The sequence below is a fragment of the Coturnix japonica genome, chromosome 1 (genome assembly GCF_001577835.2).
Source record: "Coturnix japonica isolate 7356 chromosome 1, Coturnix japonica 2.1, whole genome shotgun sequence".
Lineage (NCBI taxonomy): Eukaryota > Metazoa > Chordata > Aves > Galliformes > Phasianidae > Coturnix > Coturnix japonica.
The window spans coordinates 72,738,756-72,762,854 of NC_029516.1; the positions used below are offsets into that span (position 1 = coordinate 72,738,756).

The 24,099-nt window shown below is 42.4% G+C and overlaps 1 long non-coding RNA gene across 1 annotated transcript in view; it reads left to right on the forward strand.

Annotated features, from left to right (window-relative positions):
• The window catches only part of LOC107320336, a 32,447-nt gene extending 10,444 nt beyond the window's left edge, over positions 1–22,003 (forward strand). Inside the window, exons 3-4 of the long non-coding RNA XR_001558224.2 lie at positions 735–1,111; positions 20,357–22,003. This is a non-coding gene — a long non-coding RNA (uncharacterized LOC107320336). The remainder of the gene's footprint in view (positions 1–734; positions 1,112–20,356) is intronic.
• The last annotated feature ends 2,096 nt before the right edge of the window (positions 22,004–24,099 follow it).

The following is a 24,099-nucleotide window of genomic DNA, read 5'->3' on the forward strand; positions in this document are numbered from 1 at the left end:
CTACAGAAGGCCTGGAAAGAGCAATCAGTTTAGGGTGAGTGCTGTGTACAGACCTTGTGCAAGGAGGTGGGATGAGCCTGCCTGGTGTAGTCCTGAATGTAGATAGCCACAGAAACATGAGGGGTCCCTCTTACAGCAGTAGTCAGATGCTTTCAAAAATTCTCTTGGGTTAGACTCTAAAACTGAGCTAGAGAAACAAAAGAGGAAGGCACAAAACTCTGGATTTGAAGTGCCAAGCTTGTAGTGAAAGCCAGGCACTTGTGCTGTGTGTGGAATGGATCTGGTGTCTCAACAAGTTAACCTGAGTCTGCCTGCTACTCTTCTCCAGAGAAAGAAGGCAGTCAGCTCCCAAAGGTAGTGTCTGTGGTGGGGAACTCCCTGATGGATGCTTCCTGAGCCATGTGAGGAATCTGGGAGCCTCGAGTGCTGATCAGAATTACTACTTAGAGAGCTGTGTATGTACAAGTGCAGTCAAGATCATCAAGTGTTGACCCCAAAGTGGTGGGGGTGACCTCTGTGTTGCAGCAGGCCGTGCCAGAGAGCTGGAGGGAAGATATTTTTAGGGCATCCCACAAATGCAGTGTGTAGCTGCTGCTACAGTGGAAGGGAAGCAGGGGTAGACCCTGCAGACCCTGAGCTGTGTATATTGATTGAGGAAGCAGGCTTCTTCCATGTATTCATAGAGGCTGGTTTAGCCTGAGCTGGGACTCAGAGACTGTGTCTTTCTTCCTCAGGTTATGATTTATGACTTCAATCCAATTTATGGCCATTTACAAGAATGCTGAACTGGCTGTAAATCAGTAAGAGACCATAAAATACTCATGAGAGCTGCTGAAATCCATCTGGGTGAGCTTCCTTCCCTCCCAAGAGCAGCCAGATGAGGGCAGGAAGATGTAGGCCTCCCATCAAGCCTCGCAGCAGCAATAGGGCGTGGGGATGTGATGAAGTGCTTGGATGGAGGAAAGGGCAAAGGCAAAGAAGGCTTGTTTTGAGGGCATGTGAAAGGCAGATGAGCCGTTGCCGAAGAACTGCTCTGCAAGACTTCAATGGAGGAGTTTCACCCAAAAGCAAGGCCCACCTGGATTCCATAGCAGCCAGTGATTTTCTGAAGGTAGGTCAGTGTTTTTACTGAGTCACTGTTTTTTGTGATAAACTTCCAGGCCATTTTAATTTTCACCAGGTATTCCAATTTTTGTAGTGGATACAATGTGTTTAAATCACAATCCTCATGGATCTTTTTAAAGTAAACCTTGCTTACCCCTCAGCAAGGTGATTAGTTCAGGCTCAGAGTGTAAAGGAACTCCCCCAACCAAGGAACATTGTGCCAAATTCCTTACCATCAGCAACAGAAGGTGGTGCAGTGTTTATCTAAAAACAAAAACAACTGGGGCTGTTGGGATTAAAAACCCCTCTTTGCCTTGACTGCAGTGCAGACTTTGTCCCCTAGCCCTAAGAATGCCTAAATTGCCAAGTAGTAGGTGACCATGTATGTAAGTGCTTATGGAGAGATTTCATTTGCTTAAATGTAACCCAGCAGAAATAAACACTTCCTTTTGCATACGCAAAATGGAACACAGATCTTTCTTCCTCCTTATTTTAATGTACAAGAGCTGCTCTGAAAGTAATGCCTCTTATTTCATTACGTCAGCCCATAATGTCAGAGGTAGACGGTGATGGTATGGTAGTAGATGTTGAACCTTCCCACCAATATTATGGTACAATGTGTTATGTGCTTCATCCCTCTGATCATCTTTGTGGCCCCACTCTGTGCCTGCTCCAACAGCTTAGTGTTCTTCTTGTGTTGGGGACCACAGAACTGGATGCGGTACTTCAGGTGGGGTCTCATGAGATCAGAGCAGAGGGTCAGTATCACTTAAGCTTCCCAAGTGGGGATACCATATTCTTGTACAGAGCTGTGATCTGTTTGGCTTTTTTCCTCTTGTTTCTTGGTGAAAAGAGTACTAAGCTCAGTCAGGCTGCCTAGGCAAGGAGATCTAGAAGTGTGCAATCTTACTCCTCCAAAGTAATGAGGTTTAAGCTGTTTGGTTTCTCCAAGTAGTCTTAGTATGTTAGCTGTATGTGACTGGTTCATTTTTTCCAGTTTGTCACACTGAAAGATAGATGAAGAGTGCTTGTAGTGGAAATGTTAAGTCGCTGCTTGAACAAGTGATTGAGCACCTGGTAGGAAGGCAGGACAACCCAAGGGAGCTCAGGTGCATGCAGTGCACCTGAAGGAAGGGGTAGAGCCAGGATCCACCCCTTCCCTGACTTCATTTAATTGTTGGCAGTGGAGATAAGGACATTCTTGCCTACCCGAGGTCTACCATAGGTCGGTGATTTTTTTTGCCCCCCTCCTTTCTTGCTGTGTCCGTGGTTGCTGTGTTTGAGCTTATCCTCACTCGCTGCAGCCTGGATCTTTGTTACATCATTGCTGTGCTTTCTATTGCATTATAGAGCCAAGGATACTCTATTGTTCTCAGATATTCAGGAGCAATGTAGACAGCCTTCAAACAGAATAGCTGGGATAGACTTGTGTATTTAACACCCACCCTCTAGGGCTTTTCCATACTGTGATCACTGTGTGGTGAAGGTCCATAAATCAGGTGTCTGTCTGACATGAAGTGTTCAGTAGTAAGGGCTAAGAAAGGGCATGCATTGAAAACCCTAGTGCTCAGCATGACACAGGGCAAAGGGGTTGCTCTGTGATAATTCCTTCTTCATGTCCTGGGTACTGTGTTTGAACCAGAGCTCAGAAAAGGATTGACTTAACGCCCAGCAAGGAATCCTCTCATGAGCCTTGGCACACTGTCCCAGGAGGTAATTACCCTTGCTGTTAAATGTTGCTAGTCCAAATCTGCCCAGCTGCAGATCTGTGGCTGTCTAGCTGATTGTACATGTGCCAAAACAGTGCAGTGCTTCACCTCTGAGCCAGTAGTTTGGATTAGTCTGGCTCAGGAAGCCACTCACCTCTGGGATACTGCTGCATTTTGCCAAGAGCAACGAACCCTGGCCAGTGCTATGTCTCTTTTCCTTCTTGTGTGCAATGCCTTGGGGAGACATAAGCGATTGTGCTGTCTATGCGCTGCCTGTGACCCTGTAGCCCTGAGAATGAAATTCAGGCTCTGCTCTACTTCACATTCAAAACAACAGCAGAAAATAGCTTCCTCTTTCTTTGTTTCTGTGGGTTCAGCCCCGTGGATGATGATAATGAGAGCAAGCGCTATGGCTGAGTGGTGAGTGAACAAGCAAGCCAAAGGAGAACGTTTCTCTTACATCTCTGGCCAACATAGGCTAAAAAAGCAATGCTGATCACCTGGCTGCCTGGACAGGGCTAAACCCACACCAGAGGTGAGGTCAAGAGTAAGGGAGGGAAGATACAGTAAGATGCTGGAACACTAAAAGCAACCTGACCCTCTGTGTTGAGTGCGCCATTTGATATAGGATCCAGGCTTTGGGTTGGAGCCCACTGATGTACGTATTCCTCAGATGCTGTGGATACAGGACTTTTGGGAAAGGAGGCACACGTTAAGTTAGCCTGGCTCAACCTTGCCGGTTCTTCACTGCTTTGCACTTGTCTGGGCACCTTCCAAGTTATCACAATAGCAGAGGCATGTTCACTAAGTCTTTAATAGGTTGCCTGAAGATCAGGCCATCTTTTCTCGATGCCTGCTTAAGAAATGAGCATTTTCCTCCTATTACCACTTATTTTCTAAGGAGACTTATCTCTTAAGGTATTTCTTATAGACAAGCCAGCAATGTCATTTTCCCACGATATAAGCATCCTGGGTTGCAAGTTTCCCTCTCGCTGACAGATGTTTTCCTTTTTTTTAACTAGAGGAATTAGATAGCCATCATCTCACAGACCTACAGCTCACTGCATGTGCCCTTAATGCTCTGTGGGGAGTTCAGTTTAGAATCAGGAGACCTGAAAACCAATGATGTTATGAGAACATTAAATTACCGTTAAGGGTTGGCTTACAATTAAGGGATTATATAGTGCGTGGTCTCTGGCAATGGAATATTCTGCCCTGACACCTGCAGCCTGATGTTTTAATTCAAAATCTAAGGAGTCTGCAGCTGGTTTGCTCTTTTATTTATTTCAGATTAAGTTGTGTGAATAATGGATTTTTCAATTCAATGATTAGACCAAAAAAAAAAAAAAAAGTTAGGTTCCATTGACCAGAAATGCCTTATCAATCCAAACTGAAATAGGAAATGTTCATATAATTGTAAATACAGTGCTAGTTCATTTTCTATAAGAGTTTATTTTTATAGGCCTGGACTCTTAAAAATATTTTTAAGGTATATTCTACTCATCCTTCCACATACCTCAGTTTCTTCTTTTATCAAGTAGTATTTGTCAGAATTGACCTGAACGCACTGTGAGCATCACAAGGGAGATTTTTGTTCTGCTAAAAAAAAACCACTGTGCACAGGATATCCTGGTGGGCTTGGGTTTGTGAGCTGACTGTTCCAGTGAGTTTGTATGGCTCCACGTTTATTTTCTTCTGCTAGCACAGGAGCAGAATCTTAACTTCAGGGAAGTATAAATGCTAACGTGTTCTGCAGCACTCAAATGTAGTTTCAAAGTCAAGCTTTACATAAAGTAAATATTCCTCCAAGTTAAAATGAGGTACACCAATATGCTGGAAGCCTCCTTGCTTCAGCTGCTCTCCACAGATGTAGCTGATTTGAACACAGTAAATACCTTCTTGTACGGAAAGGTATAAACTCACGTTGCTTCTCCCAGAGCTGAGCTGGGCGTGTAGGACGCAAAAAGTTACTTTGGTAAGTGAGTTAAATGAATCTGGTTGTGATGCGTACACAGGAAATTCATTTATTGAAAGTGATGAGGCAAACCTGCCATCTGATTGTTGCTGGGCAGGTGGTGATTTGTGATTACTGTTCCTCAGTAGCTGAGAATTATGCACATTCTATTACATTTGTTAACCCATCTGCCCTGCTTTCCCCCATACACTTTTAGAATGTTCTCATCTTTCAGCCTGTTAGCTCTTTCTGTAAGGTAGTCATTTAACCTGCATTTGTACAACTAATGTTGCTAAGTCATATCCTAAGTGTGTCTTTGTGTTCTGTCTGTGTCTGTCTGTGGTCTTCATTGGGTGACTGAATGCTTAGTCTTTGGAAGAAATAGCTGTAGTTCTGCTCATACCAGTTTGAGGAGGGTAATATCAACAGCTGGATTGTTGGCCAAATGAAGGCAATTCTTGGATTTGTTGATCCTTCTCAGCCAGGCATTGGGGTTCAGCAGAGATATCTAAACAGAGGATGGCCTTGCACTGTGTGCTGTTGGTGATTTGTGTGTGATGGTTGTGGGGAGCCAATTGTTTGGAGGATGCTCAGGCCAACACTTCCACTTGAAGCCAGTCTTTAAGGTTGCCTTTTTTACTATTCATTGGCAATAGTAACAGCATTTGTTTATCCTAGTCTCTTGCCAGCAGTTTCCAAGGAGATTACTGCAGTAGACCTGTCTGTGTTTGGAGAGTGGTGATGTGGAGGTAGACCTCTCACCATCATGATCTGGTGGTTACTTAAGTCAATATGGATACAGATGGCCAGGAATTGTTCAAAGCTAAAGGGAAACAGCAGCATAAGATACAAGAAAATGCGAAGCACAGAAGCCAGCCAGAATTAAACAGGCCAACTTTGTGCACAGTGTCTAGGCCGTTAGTAACCAGCAGGGAAGAGCTCTCGAGGTTGGTTCAGGCCTGGCACACAGCATCTCACAGTTGGCTCAGCTGTGCATTACTGCAGATGGTTGCAGCTGCTGTTGTACTAGGTTTCTCCAGCCCACTGTTATTACCTATTGCCAGATAAAGGGGGGAAAAAAGCAGGAAGTGGTATGGCTTTTCTGAGCTTCAGCCTTAAACCAGCTTCACCCATTCATGATGCTGAAACTGGGAAATGGTACTTGTGGCAGTGCATGCAAATTGTCTGAAACGGGGTGAGTTCTTTTCAGTTTTGCTCTTTTGCTTTGATTTCAGTGCTAGCTCTCATTTTTTCCTTGCCTGTGTTTTCCCTCCATGTTTGACCTTTCCTCCCCAGTCCCCTGGCCTTTTCTATTCTAAGCTGATAAGAGGGAGCTCAGAGTTGATATGCAGGAATCCCTGGACACAGCTTTTTTTTTTTTTTCATCAGTAGTTAATTTTCCACTTCTTTTATTTCCTTTGAGATTCAATACATCTACTTTCATGCTTCTGTGATTCAGTTTGTGGAGGAGACAGACAAGGAAATGCTGAATAAATCTCTTGCCTTCTCTCCCTTGATCCTTTACTCCTATCTCTGCATTGCTCCCTCTTCTTTTCTTCCTTCATACACTACAGTTTTAGTACAGCTTTGGTTGGTTTGTGTTGTTTTGCTGTTTTGGTTTTTATTTGGCTTAGGACAATTACAGGTGCTGTGAAGGAAATCGGAGATAGTCATTTTTGGTTGAGTAGAAGCTCTTGGAGCTCCAGTCCTCCCAGATTCACTGTGCATACTTTAGAAAGCTGTTGCATGACTTCACTCAGAAGCTTCACTGGTCTTGCACAGTGCCGGTTCCTAAGGAGTATGTGGCGTGAGTTAGTGTTCTCCAAAAATACCATCCTTTTAAGGCTCTCATCTTGATAGAAGAAAAGGTTTATTGGACAGGAAAGTCTGCATGTTGTGGAATTGCATCTCCATCAGTAGGAAAGAGGAGGAGGGAGATGGGAGTGAGAGGGAGGGGCTGAAGAAGGAACGAAAATGATCAAAACGTCACTCCCGCAACATTAAGCTCAACTCTTTGCATCTAATTTATCACCTTCTCATCTGCTGAGACTGTGTAAATACAGTTCCTTGGGCTACTGTGTCCCTGGTATGTTACCTGCTCTTCTTTTATTCTACCAAAGTCTGTTTAGTTTATGATCTAACATAGTGAACTGCCATGTCATTACTGGTGGAGCGTTATACTCATCTAGTGTTTCTAGCATCTATGTTAAAGTAGCTGAAGTCACAGGCTTAACATACCTGTTGAGTCTGAAGGGAACATGTGGTGGTTCTGAACAAGCATCTAGTGAGGTTTGTTGTTTTTTTTTTAGGAGGCATGTCTGAGGGAGCACATATGGGCATGGTACTGCCAAACGCATTTCGAACTTGTCTGAGAGAAGTCTGTTCAGCAGCCAGACAGGACTCAGACATAGCATCCAAATAAAAGCAAGCAAATATACAGATAATTAACAGAGATCAAGAGGATGCAGGATCTTTATGCCCGCACTAGAAAGATTTTGGATACAGTAGCCCAAATGTTCCACTTGGTTTAATGGAGCCGACCATGCATTCTGCTGGAAGTATTCAATGTGATGAGGATTAGCATTTGGGCTGTTCAAGGGCTTAAAAACCTCTCATGTCTTTTTTTTTTTTTGGTAGTCAGATGGGCTGATGGTGGTTGAAGTGTTCCCCTTAAGCTAGTGCAAGCCTTTGGGATTGCTCTTTCAAGACCACAGAATGGAGATTGATCTTAACCCACTAGAGAAGCCCTGATAGGAATATTCACAGCAGGATCCAAGCTGCCTTGGTGAAATCTTATTAATGTGTATTACTGTGTAAAGTGATCTCTGAGCTGGAGATGAAGATCCTTAACCCTGTTTTAATCTAATTCAGGACGTAAATCCTTCTCCCCATACCAACCTTCCATAACTGTATCTTTCCCCTGTCTTGAATATTCAGTGAACTGCCTGAAATACAAACAAATCTGTACAGCTGATCTGGTATACAGATCCCTTGCAATGTTTAATACTTAGGCGTAGCATCAGGGAAGTATCTCAATTACCTGATGTCATGAGTAATCTTTGTCTTGGTTTGACTGTGGAAGTTCTTTGTTCCTAAATTGAAAGTGTCCTCAGCGTGTCTTGGTGAACAGCCCTGGCAGAACAGAGGGCATACTAAACCTGAAAAAATACTATAAGCTCCAACCATGAGATAGGTAGCTTCTTAAGAAGGCTCCAGGAGGAATTAATTCTCAATTGCTTTCTATTGCTGAAAAGAGGAGATTTATGGCATTTTTATTCAGCTATGCAAACATGACCTGAGCTCCGGGGAGAAGTATGTTCTCTAAATCTGGAAGAGGATCTGTCAATGAAGCAAAATGCTTATGCCCCTCAAAGGGCAATCTCTGCTGTGTACTAAGGCGTCAGATATCTTGAATGAGTGTATTCTGATAAAAGTTTAAGCCAAGAATTAATTCACTTTTGGCTCCAGACAGACCTGTCAGAAGAATGGCTTATTTAGTGTTGTGGCTGGGCCAAAATATTGGTGGAAACAATTGGATTTTAGCCAGAACAGGATTATTGGTGATAGTGTTGCCAAAACTAGGTAAACAAGGCACCTATACTTTCTCCTTCACTATCACTTTGGTCAAAAGCAAAATCTTGGTTTTTAAAGATTAAAAGATTAAAAACAGAAAGCCCAACCAAGTTCAGAAACCTGGTTGATGAGCTACTTTTTTCTTTCTGTTGCTAAAAAAAAAACCATTTGTACTATTGTTTAGCTAACACTCATGGTTCTGCATTGACATGCTTGTTTATGTGCGCTTTGTATCTTCTGTTTACTACATGTACTCTGGATATGAGTTTATCTCTGGACTGGGTTAAATTTAACAGTATTTGCATGACAAAATCAAATGATGCTTGATGGAAATGGGTATCATTTGGGACTGTGTGATTTATAAGATAAGGTAGCAAGTCCTGGATGGGCAAGATGGGAACTATGACTGGCAGTAATGGAGTCTCACTCGAGACAAATCTGAATTCAAAATACCTTAATTCAAAGTGAGTCCCAGAGATTAAATAAATGCAAAGGTTTTATTGACAATGATGTATGGGAACTGAAAATAAGCAAGTATAAGCTGACCAATCCACCTAGGGTGCTAGGATTCTTTGCAAACATTTAAAGGATTGGGCAAAGGAGAAGTGAGCTTGCTTTAAGATGTAGGAGTAACAAAGGGTTATTAGTTGGCTTAGGGAAATAGGAATAATAGGATGAAATTTATATTGCTGTGGGATGTAGAAGTAAGAAGATTCACATGACACAGTTGAAGGGTGTAAAAGAAATAAGACAAAGTTTACACTGGTTAGGGATGTAGAAGTAAGAAGATTCACATAGTTTAACAGCGTAAAAGAAATAGGATGAAATTAACCATAAGAATAAATGAGGTGATAGGAAAAATTTCTCTTAAGCCTTGCAGGATATGGTTTTCCAAGGAAAGAAATGATAGTATCATCAGTCAGGCCATTATTTTTGAACTGAATCAGTCACTAGGGAAGGTACTTTAAGCCCCTGTAGCATCTGGTATGCAGAGGTGGAAATGAGAAGAAAAAGAAATTAATAGACTTTGATTGGTTTCTCCGGTGTATATTTTCTAGTTTAATTTCTGACCTTTAAGAGTCTCCTGTGTGTGTGTGATGTTTACTACATATGGTATGTAGTTATGTGTAATATCAAGAGTGAGAAATCAAGCTCACAAAAACCTAGAAAGTTGTTCGTTGCTTGGTTGGTGGGTTTGTTTGTTTCGAAAAAAGAAGTGGTGGTTTCTTTTGCATGTTAGCTGTGTTATGAAGTATATAAAAAGTCTGTTAACAAATTGTAATGGCTTTCAGATATGAGCCCACTGGTATCACGCAAAAAAGGAATCTGTCTCAGAATGAAATATTTAGGAAACTCAATGTATTCAGGGAAAACTGAGAAGGATCCTAAGCATAGGCCTTCCTTATACAGTGAAGAAGATTTCAGAGGAGAAAGCAATGGCAAGATTCTATCGTAGCAAGTTACACAATCTGCACAGAACCATTGTGGTCAGGGAAAAGGGTAAAACATTCTTAATGAAGATGATTTTCCATCCTTGTAATATGAAAGTAAGCATGAGTACATTAGTGCTCTTCCCAAGGTGAGCAAAGTTGAACAAGATGGAGTCAGAGGCAAGTTAGGGTGCTATGAAGGAAGGGTATGGAACTTATGAAGTGTTTGAGAGAGAATGCTGAAATGTGTTTTACATGAAGAAATAGAAGGTTAAGTGGAATAGGTGGAGAAAAGTAGGAGGCTGCAGAGAAGTGTTAAAGGAGTCATGTTTATTTAAAAAGATCTTGTCACTGAGTTGAAAATTCATCTTTCATTTCTCCCTCTCCAAAACTTGCATGTTTCAGAAATCTCCAGTACCTCTACAGGTACATTTCCACATGCACATCATGTGCTGCCCATCCAGAGGTGAGCTGTGTTTTGCATGTGATCTCCTGCTACTAATGATCTGGCTTTTCTTTAGTCCTTTCACAAAAAGATTATTCTTTCAGAGCATTTAGCTTCCTTCTCCCAGTCAGATCAGATGAGAAGTTTGGAAGAAGAAACGCAACAAGTGAGAAAAAGTGAAGTCTGGGTAGATGAACTTAGCTTATCTGAGCACTTGGAGCAGGTCAAGAGGAGGGCCACTGAGATTATCAGAAGGCTGGAGCACTTCTCCTGTGAAGAAAGGTTGAGAGAATGAGCGAACTGGGCTTGTCTGGACAGATGAGCTTAGCTTATCTGAGTTGGTTCCAGAAAAGGGGGACCAACTTTTTACACAATCCAATAGTGACAGGACAAGTGGAATGGCTTTAAACTAAGAGGGGAGATTTAGGTGAGATATTAGGTGGAAATTCTTTAGTGAGAAAGTGGTGAGTCACTGGCGCAGGCTACCCAGAGAAACTGTGGATGCCTCATCTCTGGAGGCATTCAAGGCCAGGTTGGATGGGGTTTTGGGCAGCCTGACCAGGTGGGTGACAACTCTTCCCACAGCAGGTATTTGGAACCATATGGTCTTTACATTTTCTTCCAACACAAGCCAATTGATGATTCTATTACTCTGACACTCAACAGAAGTAGTACAAGATCTCTGGTAAGTGGAAGACAAAGTACATTCAAAATTAGGGAAGTGCAAGTGGAATATAAAACAACTGTGACGCATAGTCCTTGCAAGCCCTCCTCAAGGGCTTAGTCCTCAGGCTAAGAGAATGGAAGTGACCATCTTCTGGTTTAGATGTCTGTTTTGTATTGGAATAAAAGATTGCAATTCTCACAACTTTCACAGCAGTGGCTTGAGGCACTACAGGGACTCATGTGATTGTAGTTTGGGGCATCATTTTTCCTGTCTGCCATGCTTTTACTGACACTTGTCCTGTAACTCTAAAGACAGGCAGTCCGTGTTGCTCTTGGGCTGAAATCTGATCAGTCTGGTTGTTTTCACTCTGATGGATAAGCCCTGGACCCATTTAAACAAACTAGTTATCCTTAATGCCTTGAGCCTGTTGTGAATATGTGCAGTGATTTGTGGGTATGTGGAGCTTCATCCTGCTGTCATCCTGAATATATTTAAGTAGAATCCCTGATTTCCTAATAGAGAACAGTACTGTTTACCATATTTATCCTCTTCCGGCAGTGGCTTTTAGGCCTTGGACTGTAAGCTAATTCACAAGGATATGATCTCTTATCCCAAGGCCATTTCTTCTTTCCTTACAAGCTCTATCTGCTGCAGGGTGATAGAAAATGCCTGGCACAAGCTGTTGAGCCAAGAGGGATGGTACAATTCCTTCCACCCATTAAGGAAGAAATGAAAGATAAATAGTAGGGAACCAGAGGAGGAGCATGAAGGCTCTTTTTTCTTAGCACAGAAGGACTGGGGTGTGTGGGGAGGGTGGAAAGGGGGGGGGGGTGGAATCTGCCAGGGTGAACACTGCTGCTGTTGCTGAGTGATAAGCCACCTAGTCAGAATCAGTTGGGAAGGGTGTCCTGGAGAACAAAGGCTTTTCTGGTTGGCGTGCTGAGAGGCAGGGCGGTGAAACAGCTGGCAGTGTTAATAGTGAGCCAGCTTTGAATCACTGGGGTCTCCAATCTGTGCCAGAACTGACAGAGCTGTAGAAAGTGGAAACTGGTGAGAGACTTACAGGTGCTTCTGTAGGTAAAAAGGGCTGGGAAGAGACTGGGTAGGACCTGATGGATTACAGAGCTAAGGACAGGAAAGTTGGGCTTAGATGTCGTAACTAGAAGTACATATGGGAAGGTAAGCAGTATACGATAAGATGGGATAAAACTTGTTTCAAACACAGATATTTTCAATACAGTATAAAGAAGATGATGTTCCCTTGGCTGGAACTAATATTCTGAATAATGTTTGGAGTCTTGTTTTCTGCTGTCATAGTTACTCATCAGTACCACCTCCACATGCTGCTTTCCTTGGCTCATAGGTCTCCTTTCTCTGTCAGAGAGAAGAGGAAGAAGGATCTTGGTATCTCCCTGCTCTTTACTGTTGTCTTCTTGCCTAGCAGAACTCAATTGAGCACAGAAATCAGATACTGCAAAGGTAAATAGTGCCCAGATACTCACACACGTGTTCTCCTGTGGTATTAAAGCTCCTGCATTGAAAAGGAATAAGCATTTCAAACACAGTCTTCTAATATGCAAGTGAGATGAGGGGATGCTGTGATAGTAAAGGATGAAGAGATAAGCTGTGTAGCGCCTAATTTGAAGACGTAGGTAGTTGTTTCACTTCTGCTCCTTAGTCACTACTAGCTGTGGTTAGCTCGGGAATGCAGCTGGAGACAGATTGTTGATGAGACAATGTAGGATGACATCATAAAAGCACCTCGTGCCTCAGCCCCTTGTCAGGAGAGGCTCACAGGTGTCTGCTCCAAAATTATTGCTGTTGGCCCCAACTTTAAAGTCTTTATTCACTCAAAACTTTCAGCATCTTGCAATGATGTTTTGCCTGAGTAAACAGCAGCGGGATTTTGCCCATCTATCAGCTGGAGTAACTCTTCAGAAATTCCATTATTTAGAATGCTCAGCTCTGGCTTGCACACAACCCTGCTAGGGCTGTGATTACAGGAGGGTCCTGTCAGAGGTTAGTAAGCTTGTGGAGGGAAGGTCTCTATGGGGAGACAAGAAGATGCAGAAAATGGCATTGCTTTTTTCCCCATTCTCCTTCCAAGCAATATGAGGCAGCCAGAAAATATCAACTTGCACGTAAATTTGAATCTATTTTTTATGAGCGTTAGACAGGAGTCCTTTTATTTGCAATATTTAGTTTTCTGAATTAGGTTAGGTTGGGAGGAATCCACAGTGCTTTTCTTAGTTGAATGGATGTGTAGCTTAAGTCCCTGAGTCAGCTGGAGTATTACCAAAGGAAATGAGACAAGGGCTCTAATAGCTCTACATTCCTGCCTTGAAATGAAGGCAACGTGGACAGTTTGAGCTGAAATTCAAAGTGAAGGAACATGGAATACTCTATCCACAAGGCAGTCGCTGTTTAACTGATTAAAGAGGAAGAACATGATATCCTCTCTAACAGGAATAGGGGTGCTTTTAATTGTAGCACGCACTCTCCATGTAATTTACATGGTCCTTGTCTGCCTCAGCGATGAGTTCCACAGATAATAATGCACTGAGAGGTGTTGCTTCGTATCAATTAATTTTTCTAACTGTGAACTATCAAGTGGCAAGGAGTTGGATGCACTGTTTTGCGATAAATTATTTCTTAGTGGTTGGCCTCAGAGAAGGTGAGGGGTGGTTAATTATTTGTTTGGCTTTAGTGGTTAAGGACTTAGGTCAGAAGGTTTAACCTCTAGCAGGCAAATGCTATTGGTGCACGTGTGCAGGTGCTTTAAGTTGCAGCTGCCTTGGTGCAAGTAAGAAGGCTGGCAGATCTCTATATGGGCTGCAGGAAGAGCTGGCAAATGGGGAGGCTTGCTGGAAAAAGGAACTTTCATATTACTCTGATTTACTGCAAACTACGAGGATGCAACAGTAAACTCTTCTACTCTCTTCCCATTACTCTTATTTATACTTAACATCCAATACTTTGGCTGTCATTCTTTAATCAAGATTTCTTTTAAACCTGTCTGAGTTGCTTGGGGAAAACCCTGGGTAAATATTGTTATTAGTTAAGTAATAAGACACAACAGGGTGTGAAATATTACCCCATAACTCATGCCGACTCTGTAGCAGTATGTTGAGTGGCACAAGGCCAAATGGCTTTGTGTGTTATTTTTTTAGTGAAATCAAATTAAAAAGACACCAGCAAAGTGTCTGTGTCTGTTAAAACATGGCCCTAGTGGTTGGGGAAGAAGGGAGAAAGTGTCATTTAGTAAGGTGTGTTGTCAATTGCTCACTTTTTAATTTAGAGGATGGTGGAAAGTACTAAGCGGAGAGCCCTGGAGATAGATGTCCTTCACTTATCTAAAGGACAGATTGGACAGAAGCAGCAATGGGGAGCAGCTGCCATTGCTGCGTGGCAGCAGGCTTGAGGGTTCCACCTCGGGTGGCTTATAAAGGGTTCATTTGCAGAATCCCATTCAAACTTGGGTTACTCAGTATGAACTGCCATTGACTGTGGCCTATTAAGTTGCTTTCAGGCCCACAAGTTGCCTTGCCGGCATCTGTCAAATTGGAGGAACAATTGACGGAAACATTTGGAAAACACCAGACAGGTTTTCTGCTGATGACTTGAGATTCCAGATAGCTCCCTGGGACTAAACGCAGCCTCTGCACAAGTCAGATGGTGCTGTCTCATTTATGTTCAGTTAGTAAGAAAAGGGATCCTTAATGAGTAGGCACAGAGGCCTGTGTTAACTGCTTTCTAAACTTCTGGAGCATTAGGCGTCTCATCCACAGCTCTTTTCCCATTCAGCCTTATATACCACAGCATGCAATCTCAGCTGCACTGGGTGGGTGTTCTGGCTGGGCTTGGCAGGGCTACACTTTAGCTGCAGAGATGAATCGCCCTCCTCTGAGCTTTCATTTCTGTTTTAGTTCAGAATGACCTTCTGCAAAAAATGGGATTCTCATCTCTTCCTACATTTAATAGTCCATTTGGTAGGGACAAGGGTCTTGAACGCTTCCAGGAAAGGGCAGATGCTCTTGAGCTCTCTAAATCACGTGTCCATTTCAGAAAAGAACTCCTTGAACTGCAAGGAAAATGTTAAATTTTGCTGTAGTCCTTGGAGTTTTTTGTTTGTCTTATACAGACAGCTGCTGTCATGTCCCTTACCCAAGACCCATTAGCTACCCAGCAGCTTCTGATTCCTGATTCAAAGTCAGGCCAGCAATGTAGAGAACCATATAAAAAGATGCTCATTAATCCTTATTTGGTTCCTCCTGTAGGCTTTTTTTCTTACATGGCCAGCATTTCTCACATGCTGGACTCCCTGTGCAACAGGAAGCTTTCATTTGCTTTAGTCCTTTAACAGCCGAGCAGTTTATTTGTGAAGCTTGATGCATTTCTTACTCTCTAATGCAAAGGAAAAAAAAGTCTAGCTAGTGAGCTTAGAGAAGGGAGTATCCTTTAGTATCCCTTTCCCTACAGAAAACATTGCCCATCTGGACAAAATAGCATGGAGGCTGACAAAGTGCTTTCTCAATGCGATTTGAGCCTGGGAGAATTCCCAGAGCAACTTCATATCCTTTGCATGTGCTTGCATGTGTATGTTGGCTTGCAGTTGGCACAGAGATATATCAATATTCCTGATGACAATAAATACAGCTATTAGGATGAGTCGAGGGCTTTTCTTAATTGGGTAACAGATGAGCAGGCGTATGTTGCTGTTGAATCCATCAGCATTAACTGGGCAGAGGTAAGTTTGATCAATACTGACACTTGAGTGCATGGGTAGCCACTGGAAAATATTAATTTACAATCATGACCGGCACCTCTCATTAACCAGAAATGTGTTAACCCTAATTGGTTCAACGGGGTTCTGCTGTACTACGCTGTGCTGCTCACAGTATTTTCTCTTGTGCCTAAGCCAGAATTTTACACTGATGGGAACTTGATGGTACTGAAGCCTGTGCTTTGGGTGGCCAGGCTGGCAGCTGTACTGCAGTATCCATCAGGCGAAGAAGGTGTGCAACGCACACTCGCCTGGGTATACTGCCCATATGGCTGTATAGACACAGGGAGCTGTGTACTTGTCTGTTCTTACCTTATGGCCAACTTGAATAGGAGTTAGGTTGAGTAGGAGTGACACTGATTTATGCCATCTGCGAGTCTGTGTCACAGATCCATAAGCATTCACATACCTTTGTGTCTGTGTGCATGCTTGGGTGCTTGCATGCAGATATGGACTGAGCATGGTGATGGCAGCATTGGGTTGCCCTCAGATCTGTCAGACTGTGTACACAACACAGCTATTAATAGGAAAAGTGCGTATATATGTATGTGTGTGGAATATGTATTTATGAGCGTGTGTGAAAAATGCTTCTTGTTCTTTAATGCCAGCAATGGCAATTTGTTTTCTCTACCACAAGATCCTCACAGCAATCCATTCAAAGCAGTCATCTTTGGTCTGTGCCATAAATATGCATGGTGTATATACAAACATGAGCTGTGAGAGTTGAAATCACCTTGTAATTAAGGCCCAGGCCTGACAGTGAGGGAAGCTGAATTTTCTGTTAGACCTGTGTCTGAGGAGATAATAGACTGCTATCTAAGTCCCCTGGGGATAGAATGGGAAGTAATGGGCTTAAACTGTGGCAAGAAGATCTAGATTAAACATTAGGAAAATCTTTCCAGCAGTAAGAACAGTTAAGCACTAGAGTGGGTTGCTTGAGAAGGGAAGTGGATCTCAGCTTCTGAAGGTTTCTTAACAGCAACAAATAAAAGTTGGGTAAATATCTGTAGTGACTGGTTAGAGCCACCAGGCCTATATATCTTGGAATGCTTTCCAGCTAAGTTTTCTCATGACCTTAGAAGTGTAGATGTCTCTGTTTCACCTGTATATGGTGGGTGTTGGAGCTGTCTGCAGTTACAGTTGTTGCATTTGCTACAAATGGTGTTTCTTGCACCTAGAGCATGATCCAGGTTTGCTTATGTTTCTGTTGATTGCCAAACTCCTCCAGAATCCCCAGCATTTTTTGTTTGTTTACTTGGCCCTCCCGTCAGCCCACTGATTGTTTTTTCTTTTACTCTGTTATCTATTTCATAATTGATTTCCAAAACATTTGACTTTTAAGAGGGTGGGGAGGAGAAAGAGCTATTACTTTAATGACTTGTAGATTAGTAAACAGTCCTCTTTTCCATGGTGCATATCAACATCTTTGTGTTTTCCTCTGAAGTTAAAAAAAAATAGATTTTGCCTTCTTAAACCATCAAAGAGAACAGACTACATCTAATGGGCACTTCGAAGGGGTGCCTAATGCCCTAGGAACCTGAGGGAGAACTGGTAAAGCAACATATTCTAGAAGCTGATTGTGTATGTGAATAATTCCAGTGGAGCTGTCTGAAAGATTTATTATTTGGCAAAAAGATTAAATGAAAAGGAACAACTGTTGGCTTGTTTGAATGCCTCCATAGCAAATGAGTATGGCATACGGAGATTGAGAAACAAGGTCGAACTCTTCTGTATCTAACTCTTGCTGACCTGTAGCCTGAATATCTAGTATTCGTATTTGTATCAATGTTATGTCTTGAAGCATCTTTCACAGAAACTCAATGGAGAGGTTTTTCTGACAGTTTTGTCTGTTGTTGTTGTTGATACACAGGAATGAACGGGCTTCTTGTACTAAAACTTGTAGCTGGAAGGAGCTTTTCATGTCAGATAGGAATCTGTGATGAAATAGGCCAGCTGGACCTGAGTACCAAATAGCATGGTGGCCAAGGGTTTTACTAAGGAAGCTGGAAGATGCATAAAAATCCCCATCTCCTTTGTCCCCAAAACATATTTCTCAACTTTTTCTCCAACTGAAGCTTTTCCTTAGTGCTGCTTGAGGGAGCTATTCTACTTGGTATTAGCTGTCCTCATAATGAAGTGGAGAGAAAAGTTAGTTGCGTAGGCCTGCTTGAGCATTCACCTGGGATGTGGGAGACTGGGAAATGCAGGGACAAGAATCTCCCCAGTCAAGCTGAATATCTACCTATTTGTTATGCTTGAATCATTTCTTCTTGTTTTTTTGGAAAAACAACTTTGACAGGTCTTGTTTTCCCCCCTCTGCACCCCCCCAGTGGGCAATGACTCATTACTGACTCAGAAGCTAAGCAGGCTCGCATACTCTTGGTGGGGGATTTATACTGAGATATCTGCCCTGGCTGGCTCTTGCAGCTCTGGAATTGGACAGCTCCCCATTGTATGTAAAAGCCATAATGCTTACTGTGAGCATCTGCTCAGGTTCACTCTACCAGCCTACCACCGACCACATCTGCATGGCCTTTGTGAACTGAAGAGGTTTAGTTAGCGTACGTGAGAGGGCATTGATGGGGTGGTGTGGAATAAATGTGCTGATGTGGGCAATCTGTTGCTCTCTGGTACACAGCTTATGTAAGTGGATTCATATAGATGGAAATAATACAGGGCAGGGAGCATCCATGCTTTTGGGGTGCTTAAGAGGCTGAAAGGGGCTGCATTATTTCTATGAGGACACTCACAATGTTCCATGGAAGCTCTAAGACAAGCCAAGCAGTCAGAATTTTACCATGGAGTTACTGACAGAAAAGCACTAGGAGAAGAATAATTGTGCAGTCACCATGGTGTTTCCTGAGCCTGCCCTGCCTCTGGCTGTATTATACATGGCACAGAGTGAAAAATTTTTGGCAATCTAAAAAAATAGTATCTGGATAGTGTTTCCTGGTCATATCTAGGCAGATGTGCTCCTTGTCAGAGCAACACTGACTTCAGAGACAGTTAAAGCAGCCAAGGCACTGGTATTGGGAGTATAGAGAAGGAAAGAGATAAAATCTCATGCAAACAAGTGTTGGCAGTCAATGGAATTGTACTTCCTTTTCTAAGGGCTGAATCTGGCATCATGTCGTACAGACTTTAAGAGATTTATTACCAGTTTGGCTTGATCTGTGACAAAAGATTTATGGCTGGGCTGAAACTGCCCAGAAATTGTACTTCTCTCACTGTACCAGCACTGAATCTACATGACAGAGAAACATCGTCTAAGTCAGGAATGCTCAAATGGTGGATATCATTCAAGCCAGGTAGCATAGTTATCTCTAAGATAGAGGTTTATTACAATAAGAAGCCCTGTGACCATTTGAGAGAGCCACTAAAGGCTCCCTGAAGGAAATCGGGTGAGGAGTCCCAGGTTCTCAGAGCCAGGTCAAAGCACTGGAAATGATGTTGAAACATTCTTTTCTTGTTGAGGAATATCAACAACCATGGGATAGCAGACCTCAGGGGTAGGGAACTTTCCTTTTTGTCTCTTTTGGAATATTTATTAATCAGTGACCTGAAAGGATTTACAGTAGAGATATAAGAACTCCTGTTTGCCAAACAGTGAATTTAAAGCTTTTCTCCAGTGAACCTTTTTTCTAATCTTTACGTCAATTCTCCTCCACACAGGCTCAGAACTTTCACTCAATGTGACTCTCCCTGTAACTGGCAATTCTGAAGTTTCAAAAGGCTTTTAATTGTGCTAGAGCCTCTGAATTGTGGGCACTTTCTTGATCAGCCCAGAAGTCTCTGTACACATCAACCTTCCCAGAATCTGTAGATGTTCCTCCCCTATGCTTTCCAGTCTCTTGTTCAAGATAAAAACTTCTTTAATATGTAGTAGTAAAAATCTAATGTAATTGACCTCTCTTATCTGTACTCTGGGTTCAAGATGCTGCAGTAAGACTGTATAGTCAAAAGTAGATCTGTGACTAACCCACTGAGATGAGGAATCCAGTGTTCACTCTAAATATGGGAGAAATGGGATCTGTCTTTTTGTTTGTTTTCTATGATAGCTGCAGGTTACTGCTTTGTCATACCTGCCAGGGCAGGTAAAGGACAGTGAAGCCGTTTCTCAACTCATGGCACTGTTTAGAGGGCATCTGTCTTGAAATACCTGAGCTTCTGTACTCTAGCTAAGCTGATGGCTGCATTTCTGTTTACAGTGTGGCTTAACTGAGTGGAATTTTATTTCCTGACTGCACAATAAAAGGCACAAAGGTTACTACTTCTGGGGAAAAAGGGAAAGAATGGGGTAAAGGGGGAGAGAGAGGACCTTGAATACACACAGTTCAATTCCAGGGTGACAGAGAATACAGAAATGATCATAAAGAACTTCAAAGCAGTTTATTGCCTCCTCTTCATCATTACTGATATTTACAGAGCACACAAAAGCCAGCTCTAGTCCCCTTGCTTCCCTTTTGTTATTTGTCTGTTGGCTTTGCCATGCTTTTCATCTGCTTCTTGGATGGTTGTTTCCCCCCTCTCCCCCCACTGTCTTTATTGTTTTGGATTGTCAAAGGCCCCATGGATGCTATACAAGGTGACATCCCAACAGCTATGTAGGAGAATCAGGGGGGATGACAAGAACAGAAAAGGAGGGAAGAAGAGCCTTCTGGAACTGTAGTCTCACTTCCTTTATTTTGCAGGATTGCGGGGGCAATATAAAGAGAAAAATGGCAACAGACTACTCCACTTCTAATGACATCATGTGATTTGAATCTGACGCTGGTGGGACACTTTGAGGAGCTACCATCAATTCCTTCAAATCCTTCTTTCTCCTTGCCTTCCCTCTGGGCTCAGAATACTGGGCTGAAAAAAAACCACACAAAAAGATACCACAGAAGTAGCTATTGCCCAGGAACTGAGCAGGAAATCCTTCATTTCCACCTCTAGCCCTGGAATATTATCTGACAAGCACAAGAAAAATAAGGTGAGTTAAAATTACTCCTTTACTAATTAGCGAGATTTTCAAAGTTACATAATCCACACGACCTCCAGTGAGTCTGTAAATATGCTGGAGAGCTTCCACGGTTTCCAAAGTGAACTGAAGCACTGTCTACATCAATGTAATTACATCAATACAGTGCCCATTTTCTTAATGTGGAAAGTGCTTTGCTGTCCTTTCAGGATGAATTTTGCATAAAGATCTTCCTTGAGGGAAAGCACAACAAATGTGGAGTTTGTAGACTTAGGTGACATAGTTTGTTTTCTTCTGTTCTGTGAGAAACATTTGAAGATTTTTAAAAGAAACTAGAAAAAAACCTTTTGTTACTTTTTACAAGACTTCTAAAAAGGTTTTCCAAATGACATGTAATTTTCCCCTAGAAGCATTTTCCTCTGACAACTGATCTAGTCATGCTGCATTTCAGGAAGAAAAGGTGTTTATTGAGAAACTCAGACACAATTAAAAATTGAAATGCGAATGGAAAATCACCGTTCTACCTTGAACATTCTGAGTCACCATATGTGTAGGTTCTCTATATTACCTGCAGGGTAGAGAAGATTTTGCCTGTCACTTCTTCAGAGGCTATAAGGGAGGATTCAGAAATATGAAGCATTAGGATCTAGTGCATTCCAGTTTTACTTCTCCTCCAGGACTTGTGCTACAAAAGAGAGGTACAGCCAGAACATGGCCCTGCCACCTGAACATGCTAGAGCTGGGATTGACAGGCAGAGCAGGCTTTGGTTAAATGATTATGTTTTTTGGTAATCATCTGACCTCTAAATCATAAGGTACTTGCATTCACACAGCATGAACCAGAGAGCAGTAAAACATGTTTCCACTGTCATTCTTTCATAGGTAGGTGAGCAGCTCTGACATGAAACTGTCTTTGATATTATTGATAACAGAGGGTGTTGTGGAAGATGTTTATTTTTTCAGCAATCCCAGCAAATGGTGCTGATTATTGTGAACTGAACCATAGTAAACTGTTAGCTACCGTTCCTGGAAAGCGTTATGCTCTCCTTGTTTTCCCTCTTGCAGCTCACTATCAGCTCATCTTCACTTAGTGAAGAGTTGGTGAAGGTCATATTTTTCCAAAAGAGATTGTTTCCAGTTGCATTCAAGTTGTTAGGTATTTCCTTCCTCCCTTTCTCAATTTCAAAACAAGTGAACATCATACCTCTAAGATCACTGACTATGATAGCTTGAACTGGACTCTTCCAGGTATGCCTGAGTGGCCTGTTTTTCACGGTCATTCATATCTGTCAACTTAGATAACAGTATAAAAAAACTTCTTGAATAGTTTTTGTGTTGTAGTAACCAAAGAATATATGCCAGACGTTCCTCCAGAGGGAGAATCAAGGTGAGCCCTGCTTTCCTTAGCTAATCTCTACGCACCTTTTGAAAACACCAAGACATGCTTGAGCTAAGTGAAACCTCAGTGAATTTCCTTCCTGTACAGTCTGTCATTTGTTGAGCTCATCTAAACTACTTTCACAAGTACTGTCTTTTTAGGAAAGATTTTATTTCCCCTTATAGGCAGCATACAGTGGTAACCTGCACCCATTTCATGCAACTGTGACACTGCTGCTTTACTCGCTTTGTGCATATGCAGTTATCTGTTGTAGTGAGGCTTTTTCTATTTAATGTGGAATTTTCTCAGCTAACAAACTAATGCAGGATTTGGTCAATATTAGATGTAGCCTGATTTTTTAATTTTATTTTCTGCATTAGTACTGGTTTGTTGTTCTACTCCTGGTTAAATTACCACTGCCTTTTGTGTTCTTAATGACTGCTCTGTTTCTCCAGGTTAGGTAGCTGGTGCAGAAGGGTAACAGGCTCCTTAGTGGAGGTAGATAGCCTCTAGCCAACCAGAAACTAGAATATCTGATTATTTTCACTCTCTCTTTTTGCTTTCTCTGTGGCAACTTCCAAATTAGAGTGACTGAGTGCCTTCTTCCTATCTCTGTGATCTCAGTGTATAAGATGGTGCTGAAGTAGATGATCTTCTGCAATTCAGTTTATCTCCTGCTAAAGCAGACCATATCCCAGGTACTCATTTTCACAGTGCCAGCCAATCAGTGGTGTTGACACTATGGTGTCACCTTTTTGATAGCTACTTCTGAGATTACAAAAGGGTGGTAACCAATTAATTTTGCTGATAGCAATACCTCAGTGTTGGACCAACAGGGACAAGGAGCATGCCTACTGCTTGGCAGTAGTGATATAATTAAAATGACAAAGTCTGTGGAGGCTACTGTAGTTTTTTATTATAAGCAGCACAGCCTTGTAGAAAGGCACTGACAAATTTACAAGGCATTAATCTGGTCACAAACTATCTTCAGAAGATTAAACAAGAAGAGCAGGCGGCATGCATCTCCCATCACAGGAGACAGGAGAGAAGCTATTCTGCCCATGCTGTTACTCGCCTTTACCGTGACAGAGAAGCATGAACTGCTCTGTGCCCTGTCCTCATATAGCCAGCAGGTAACTCTCTCAGAAGCCTCTCATGAAGATAGCAGGAAAATGAAAAGAGGTTGCAAAGTAGCGAATTTTTCTGGCCACTGCGAGAACCCTGTGTGCAGAGTCACCTCACACGTACGCTGAGAACAGCCAAGCGTGGCCGTGCAGGCTGGATGTTCTAAATCATTCTAACCTTTCGCGGTGTTTTAAGTTTGCTATTTAGAAAAAGAATATATTTCATTTCTACTTCTGCATTTCTGCTTTTACACTCTGGTGCGCTCTTCACAGAAGTGGAGTTACACATACACGTGCACACACTCTGGTGACTCTAGAATAAAATGACAATTTGTCTTGAACAGAGACACAACTGTTTGCCTTCCACTTTTGCTGTTGCCTTCCCATCTCTTTCTCCAGACCTTATATACCGGTACATAAAATGAGGAATGCCCCCTCCCCTATCTTGTAATCAGTCCTCGTGATTGCAGTGCGAGGTGAAGATTGTTCCACTCGTTTGTTTTTTGGCTTGGGAAGTTTGGAATGATTGTTCTAATCAGGTTCTCTGTTTGCAAATGAGCCCTGTCTATCTAACTGGGCCCTACCTGTGTTAAGTGCTTAATATTCATCATGACATGCAAAAAGGTTCACACATTGTCACGTGCATGTGCATCTCTTCATTCCTCAGCGCTTCATTGTGAATATAGTTAAGTGTGGGCATAGTTACACATCAGAATGTGCACTGGGATAGATGTTTGTCCCTGCCTAGCATCCCAGGCAGGTTTTCTGAAATGGCACCAAAGCTGGTTTGTCTTCATCAGCCCTGGCAGGTAAATCATATTCACAGTAGTTCAGCTGCACTCATGGCTGGCAATGAGGTTTATTTTTCATGGTGTGGTGAAGGCAGGAGGCTTCCTGCTTCCCTGTGAATTGAGCAGTGTGACCGTTTCATATGATGAGGCAAGCAAATAGATGCACTGAACTGGGGCA